This window comes from Gallus gallus, chromosome 10 (assembly GCF_016699485.2).
Source record: "Gallus gallus isolate bGalGal1 chromosome 10, bGalGal1.mat.broiler.GRCg7b, whole genome shotgun sequence".
Taxonomy (NCBI): Eukaryota; Metazoa; Chordata; class Aves; order Galliformes; family Phasianidae; genus Gallus; species Gallus gallus.
In genome coordinates this window covers 8,554,395-8,562,387 of record NC_052541.1, presented here as the reverse complement: position 1 = coordinate 8,562,387, position 7,993 = coordinate 8,554,395, and the positions used below count along the sequence as shown (strand labels likewise).

General features: G+C 42.3%; 1 long non-coding RNA gene across 1 annotated transcript; it reads left to right on the top strand.

Moving 5' to 3' along the window:
- The first annotated feature begins 2,646 nt into the window (after positions 1-2,646).
- LOC112533195 lies at positions 2,647-3,628 on the top strand. Its single transcript, XR_003077092.3, has 3 exons — positions 2,647-2,704; positions 2,819-2,921; positions 3,323-3,628. It is a non-coding gene; the product is annotated as an uncharacterized LOC112533195 (long non-coding RNA).
- The last annotated feature ends 4,365 nt before the right edge of the window (positions 3,629-7,993 follow it).

The following is a 7,993-nucleotide window of genomic DNA, read 5'->3' as shown; positions in this document are numbered from 1 at the left end:
GAAACAATGAACCTAGGGCATCTTACTGTACAGAGAGAATCGTGTTGATGTGAATGGATCAGGTAGTAGTAGTCTTCATCAGAATACGCAGGGATGGGTAGGCTGGGTGCTGCTGGGGTCCCAGTGCAGCCCACCATTAGCCATAGTGACTCGGATGAACCTCTCAGAACAAACCTCTCAGATCAAAGCTTTTGTTTAGAAGAACAAAAGCCTCCCTGTAGCACTGATCTTAGCCTGATGTTAGAGGCAGAGAAGGCTAGCACAGCACTGACAAAACGGGTGCTAGCAGTAATTACTGAGTGGCTATAGAACAAGCAGAACTATAGAAGAGCTATAGAACTAGCGAATAAGTAAAGGCCTTTCACAAGGTATTTTTTCCTTCATACCCTGACCAAAGCACACCTGTAGACACAGTGGTTGAACCCTACCTATTCTTTCTCTAAAAAAATGTGGTCTTGAAATGAGAAAAAGTGCTCTTCCACTGGGCATACTCTGAGAAATTCAACAGATGATTCACGTTTGCACTACCTAGTAGGTACACTGAGAAACAGGAAAATAGGAACAGGAATTAAGTATTGTAGATGGATGATGGCATATTCTCTGAGAGAGAATAGTGGAACATCAGACAGCATGGACAGAGTGCAGCAACAGATTGTCCAGAAATGGAGATGCCATGTAGGCCAGAGCTGCACTTCTGTATCATCACAGATCTCATGGTCAAAGAATCATTAAAACCAACATCAAAATGACAGTTCTGTCTCAGAGTGTTTGTGACACAAGAACGCAGCCGTTAGACACTTCTTAGAGAAAGTAATACATGCATGACGCAGGATACGGACTCCTCCACAAAGAGGTGTGAGAGACTACTGTAATGAAGTGCTCTTACCTCCTTAAACGGTGTTTTCTGCACTGTTGAATATTGGTCAGCATTCAGGCCAAAAATTCCCTGACTACATAATGAGCCGTTATCAGGTCGGAAGGAATCTGAACTCATCAACCATAATAACAGCTTTAAATTATGATGGAAGAGACAGTAGACTGAATCAAGTGTCACAGTAGCTGAAAACCATGCCACACAACAAGACCAACATAGACAGCACCTTTTCCAATGGAACAGAAGTCAGAGATGTACAACACCTGTTCAAGGAAGCAGAACCACAGCCAGAAGTCACAGCGGTGCTGTGGGACTGCTGAGCACAGCCGCTGCCTGGCCCAGGGCTGCTCCCACAGCTGGGCTGGCCACCAGTGCTACATCTGTGCTGGGCACTCCATGATGCCAAGGCTCCAGCACCACGCTGGAGGCAGCAGGATGCTTTCACAGCCACTGGCAGTGCCGGGCACACATCAGAAGAGAGCCTCATTTGAAGGGAGAAAATATAGCTATGGATTTCTTGAGGTAAATTATTTTATTCATAGAATGGCATCCCTAGTTAACTAAGTTTCTGAAGCCTGGTTACCCCTCACTTTTAACTCTTGACCACTTGCTGCCTTTTATGCCTTTGATGCGCTTCCATCTCATAAATTGCAAATGAGGAGCCTTTTTGAAGTGTGCGAATTTCACCTGATGTTATTCCAGCCCACTGGGAATGTGAACGTGAACCAAACTTTCACTCACAGAGCTTTGCCACAGCTGGCTGCAGCCGTGTGCTCCTTGTGCTTCATTTACAACTTCCACTTCTCACAGGCTCTCAGTAATAAGCAAAAAATGGGCGTAACAGATCTAGGACAACTTAATGTTTTTTGCTTAAAATAAAAAGAAGCAAAGTGCCAAATATGTTGTCTTATTTCTGATAAATGTATATTGCAACACACAATTTTAGAAGCTGAAAAACCTCTTTTAACAGACAAGGACAGTTTGACAGAGAGGACATCACACTCATACTGTGTGATAACACAGGGAACTCTTCTGCTTCCCATTTTGCAGGTGAAGAAGCCATGCAAGTCATTTTATGACCTTGTCTTTAAGCTACAGTAAGAGATTGGCAGAATGGGAGAAGAATCCAGATTTCTTTTCTCTGCAATCTATCCCTTCTTCCTGAAGCACTCAGTCCCAGTTTCATTATAAAAATAACATAAATAATGGAAACCACACACACATGGACATGAATCTAACCTGACAGCAGCTGGCAGGGAGGCCTGGGGTGGGAGCACAGCTGGGCGATGTCTCCTGCCCTCCTGCCCAACCTGAGCCAGCCAGCAGCCATGGTTGGGGGATTTCATGGGAGGCTCCAGGGCTGCTCGATGGCCTGACGATGCTATTGTGGGTGCTGGTGACTGCTCAGGGACTTGCTTCTACCTTTACCAGCTGGCCTAAACTGACGAACTGTTAAGAGCTCAGCTTTAAGGGAAAACACCTATTTTTTCCTACACTGCACCCATGTTTAATCGTGGGTTTCGTGTAAGTTTTGTTTGCAACATAAAGGTATTTGAAAAACAGCTAGTTTCAGCATAAAGCTATTTTTAGGCAGCACGTGGGACTTCAAAAGATAGGAATTGTGCTGTCTCCTACTTTTTTCTTGAGGGCTGCTCATGTCCTCCTTACTCTAAAATTACAAACACCCATGCGTGAAAAACTCAAACCTCTCACAGGTCCACTTGTTCAGAGAAACACCTGCCCACTTGGCACTGCAGGGAGAGAAAGTGACTGCTGTGCTGGGGAAAGGAGGAGGGAAGCTGTGGCCCTCAGCCAGCTGTCCTTTAAAAAGTGGGTCTGATTTTGAAGCCTTCTGGGACAAGCCCCTCCAGTGCTTGACAAACAGCTTTTTATGCTATTATTTAACATTTTCTAATGCTTTTCCAACTTTGTTTTTCATACAAGTTAATCACTATAGGCACCAACTAATTTTTCTCATGGCTGATCCTTCAAAATGTACGTGGGGAAAACTGGAAAGTGCAACAGACTGTAGAAATCTACTTCTCTGGTAAGTAAAGGTGAATCTTTAAACTCCTGTATTTCTTTTTCACCAAAGGAAGATTATTTACTTTTCTGGAAGTAAGATGAGCTCAGTGTTGCAACTGACATTCGCTGTATTGATTTCCAGCTCCCCTATCTGTAAGCTGAGCAACATGTGCCCCGGCCTGTGATGGCTCCTGCTGCCAAAACCCACAAACCAAAACAGCTGCCTCTCCAGTTAATCATTATTCTTATTATCAAACATCAGGCCTAGAGGAAAATGGCCAGATAATCATAACGTGACCCAAGTGAGCTTAAACATTGTTTCATTGCTGTAAAAACAGTATTAATAACAGTTAACTGCAAAAAGAGCTCTGATTTCAGTGCTTTGAAGTCCTACAGGTACAGCAGATATTTATTTTTTTACAGGACAGAGCCTTCTGACAGTTTCACAATGAAGACAAACGCATACGTGGAGAGAGAGATGTCAGAGTGGAAAGGCTCCTGAAATGAGACCTATCAGCTAACTGGCAAAGACATAATAGGCTGCATGCCTCTGCAGAACTATAATAAACAATCTTTGTTTTCATTATTGCTCCTTAATTTAGTTAAACTAGAATGTGGTAGAACACTATGGTTACTGGAAGAACAGATCCCGATAGGACTGAGCTTTTTCAGCCGCAGACCTGGGTTTTCCACTGTATTTGAGTATATAGGAGAGGAGAGCAATGAAAAGCTCCCGAACAGACATGGACAGATTATCAAAAACACCCTTCCATGTAAATGCTGAAGAAGAACTAGCTATTTCCTTTCTGGCTGTTGCTTTCTATACACATAGGCCTATTAACCAAATCAGCAATGCCTCTGTTGTGTATTTTCCAGTGTCCTGCAGTGACCATTGCAAGGGAAGACAAAGATTCACCACTGCTTATTCACTTGGCTTGAATAACACACTGCTGCCCAGAAGCTGTTCTTTTTTCCCAAAGAGAAAGGATAGAAGTGAGTGCTTTTGAAAGGGATGGGACTTGACAGTGTGTTAATATGATGACCCTCAAGTAGCAGGATACAGTGACCAGGTATGGTGCGTATCAGCTCTGATGCTCGCAGCTCCACGAGGCAGGCTCAGGCCCCCAGAAGCCACCCTTCTCTGCCCGGAGCTGGCAATTAAAGCTCTGCTCCTCCAACCTTGCTGTCTCTCGAAAGCTAAGGAAACAAAGAGCAGGGAGTGGCTGTGCAATACAAGGCGCTCGGACGGCAAGTCCCCGTGAATGAATGCAAATGATGTCTGCAGGTTTCATACAAAATAACACAACACAGGTGGGCTGCTCTCAGGGTGGAAAACGTGAACTCATTTATATTTATCATTAGTCATAAATGAGAAAAATGTCCTCTTCTCCAAACACAGAAAATGCATGGCATTTTCAGTGTGAAAATTAGCAAAGGTCTTAGGAGACAACACTGTAGCATCTCCAGTACAGATGCACTTTTTTTATTTAATTAAAAAACACTCTGTTTATTTAATTAAAATAATCTAAAATTATTTTCTCTATTCTGAAAACCTCGTGCTATGTTTAGTTGCAATGTGAGACTGGGAGTTCTAAACCTCTAAACCGAAAACTTGGAGATTTCATTAACAGATGTGCTGTATAGCAGTACTGAAAAATGCAACCATCTTAATTGTATGAGCTATTATCTTAAGTTCCACGGCATTTTGTACGCTGTGTCTGCTCCAGTACCGTGTCTCCCAAAAGACAGGGGCGAGCACACAGAGCTGGGTGTATGCATTTGAACGGCGCATTTTTCAGCCACGTACTTCTTTCGAAATGGTATATTTCGTATTATTGTGCAGCGCATCCTGCATAGCAACACTGTGGATTATTGATTCAATTGAATTGCGCAAGACTGAAATTCTAAACCGTGCTTTTTGCATTGATCCTTAAATCGTATCATTAAAATAAAATTCAATGATGTTTTGAATACACTGATCCTGGTAATTTCAGCGCTTGCGACGTTCCGTTGCAACACCGATGACTAACGGCTCCCGCAGCAATAAATACAAATACTCCTGAAGCACAGTTGTGTCCACGCCATTTGAAAGCTGCAGACAACAATTACAGTAAAATTGGGCGTTTTCAATCCGGGTCCATAACAAACACAGCAGCACGAGGAGATGCTTGGTTATTTATTGGGGGAAGTTACCGAATGCTTAACTATGCAGATGAAATTCTGCTCATTCTTCTATACATGGCGGCAAAATAAATAACTTAACAGCTCACAGATCCCAAGGTAGACTTGTTAATCGGTCCAATATTGCTCTAATTCTCCTCATAGCTAACTGAATTGGAGCATGTAACTGGATAAAATGTGTCTTTAGATACCATGTACTTATTCCGATTACTATTTGGTTGATTGATGACTTTCTGATTTTTTGAAACAATGCCAGCACAGTGGCCTCTTGGTAGCTGAACACATGACTGCTGTTTGTTGTGCTTTGGGGGGACTGCAGTGCGAGGTCTGGCTCAGTCATTTTTAAAATCAATACTTGCTCTCTGAGCACGGGATAATTTAGAGAACATAATTCAGAATTCTACCTTTCAGCATGTATCCTCCATCAAAGGGGGATTTTTGTCCAGAGTCAGCACAAAGGCTGCATGACCCAAGAATGCACAGATAAGGTTAAAAAAGAAAGGAAAAGTATATATTTTTTTCTAACCAAAGCATCGCTAGCCACATGTGAAAATAAGTGTCTTATGTGTGTGCACATACCGCATGTGTGTACCTCCATGAATACCAGCTGGAAATGGATGCTTTGAATAAACTCCAATTTTTGCTCAGTCCCATGATTTTTTTTTTCATGTTTTGATCAGTCGCGTATAACCTCACAAGATCCTACTTTACTGCAAAGAGTGAATTGTCTGCAAAGGACTAACTGAAAATGTGACCTGAAAAGCCTCTGATCAGCTAGCCTTCAGCCTTCCTGATGCTGGAGTTCTGAATTTCCTGCACAAGTATTAGTAGTATTCTGCTCTCAGCTGCAGAAACTTGAGCTAAATTTGCCACATTAAATCATCACAGTTCTGCAGGTATAAACAGAGAATAACTGAGATTCTAACCAGACCCGCTGCTCTTTGGGTGCTGACAGAACTCCGGTGTTAAGCTATTTAATCCCTTTTGGATTAATCTTCATGTTTAAACATTCTGGACCTAGATTATGCCTCCAACTCACATTCCATATCCCTTCCATGAAAGAAAAAAATTATTTCCCTAGCTTCCACAGACCTACATGGCCTTCTGGATCCTCTCCCTACCATCAAATTACAAAGTCCTCTTGGCACTTTCTCGTCCTGCTTTCCCAAGGCTGCTCCTGAGCTACCGCTCCCAGAGCTTCCAGACACACTCCTGGACTTTTTTCCTGCCTGGTTTCCTTCTCTCCTCCTACAGCTAAAATTCTCACTCCTCACATGTCCTGACACAAGATGCCAAAGTCAACAGAGCCTTGTTCATATTTAAAATGTACCTTATTTTATTTTAAAATCTGCACGCATTTTAACTGCTTCCCAGTACTGAGAAGTTCAGTTTTTCTGCCCAGAATGTGCCCATCCTGCCAGGCTGGGAGCCCCTCCACAAGCTCCTCTTCTCATTACAATTTTGATTCTACCTCCTTCAAAAGGGGAACCTTTCAGATGTATCTGAACACAGCTTACAGCTTCCTTGTGTTGCCAGAGGATCCTGAGAAAGGAAAGAATGCTACGTCTCCAAAAGTGCAAAACCACCTCATCTTCAGCCACTTCTCATGGCACTAGAGAGAAATGTGGTATGTAACGTTTCTGGGAGTTTGGTTAAAAAAAGAGAGCATGTGAAACCAGGAAAGCCTGATGCCTTACTGAAAGGCTACTCATTATTTTCAAATATCTCATCCTCATCCAGGTTTCTTACACGGAAAGCGTTTGTCATAATTCTTTGCAAAACACAGATGAGTTCCACTGGAAAAGCCATAGATGGCAGCAAATTATCTTTAGCAAGCTGTGTTTTCCTATCGTTCTCCTTTTTCTCGTGTTTCTTTTGATAGAAGAAAGAGTTAAAACAACATCTTAGGCCTTTCAGCTGTCTAATGACTAATGAAAGACTATTGTTTCGCTCACTTCTTACTTATTCTCAATTAATCAGCCCTCACCCACTATTTCTAGTGGGGACCAAAAAAGAATAATTCACCTGGGATACAAAAATTTCAAGCCAAGCACCCTTTCAAAGTTTTGATGAGGATTACCAGCACCATTACAGTGCACACACTGCACTGGACATCCACACCAGCAGCACTGGAGCTCTGCAGTTTCCCTTGTAACTCAGTTTTTCCACAGCTCCCTGAAAAGGTCACCCTTCTGCCTGGAGTTTCTAGTGCCTGCAAATATCTGGTGTGAAATAATCATTAATCGAAGATTTAAAACTTATTCCTTTTTTTTTTTTTTTTTTTTTTTAAATGAGGGGATAGACTACATTTCATTTCATGTTACTCTCTCCCATAGAAAGGCACGATATGAATGTCCAGGTACTTTATAAAAATTCATATGTTCTGATTTATCAAACTCAAGACTTTGAATTCCAGAGTTGGTATCAGAGGCTTGGTGAATATTTTTTGCAGCAAGACAGATGTTTAACCTGCAGATTCTATCCAGCCAAACCTCCAAGCAAAACACAATAGCACAGAGGAGAGGAAGAAAGGTGCCTGGCTACACCCACAGGAAAGGGTTTCAAGCACTGGTGTCCACACCACTGAGGCACCTTTCTGACTCACCGTGCAGCCCGGTGCCCTTGGTATCACACCTCCAGCAAGGTTTGCTCTCTCACCACAGAAGAAAAGGTGGTGATGTATACAAATGTATATTAAAGTCAAGCTGATGGATTTTGCTGCTTAGAGACAGAGAGCAGGAAAAAGGAAGGCTTCCGTTCTTATTTTCATTTGTCTCAAGTCTGATATGATACAAAAACTACATTTAAGGTATGACAGCTTGAAAAACTCACCTAAATTTTTCCTTTGTTTTTCTGGTGGTAAAACTAGCATATCACAAGAAAGAAAACTAGAGGAGCCGGAAGAAGCCCATG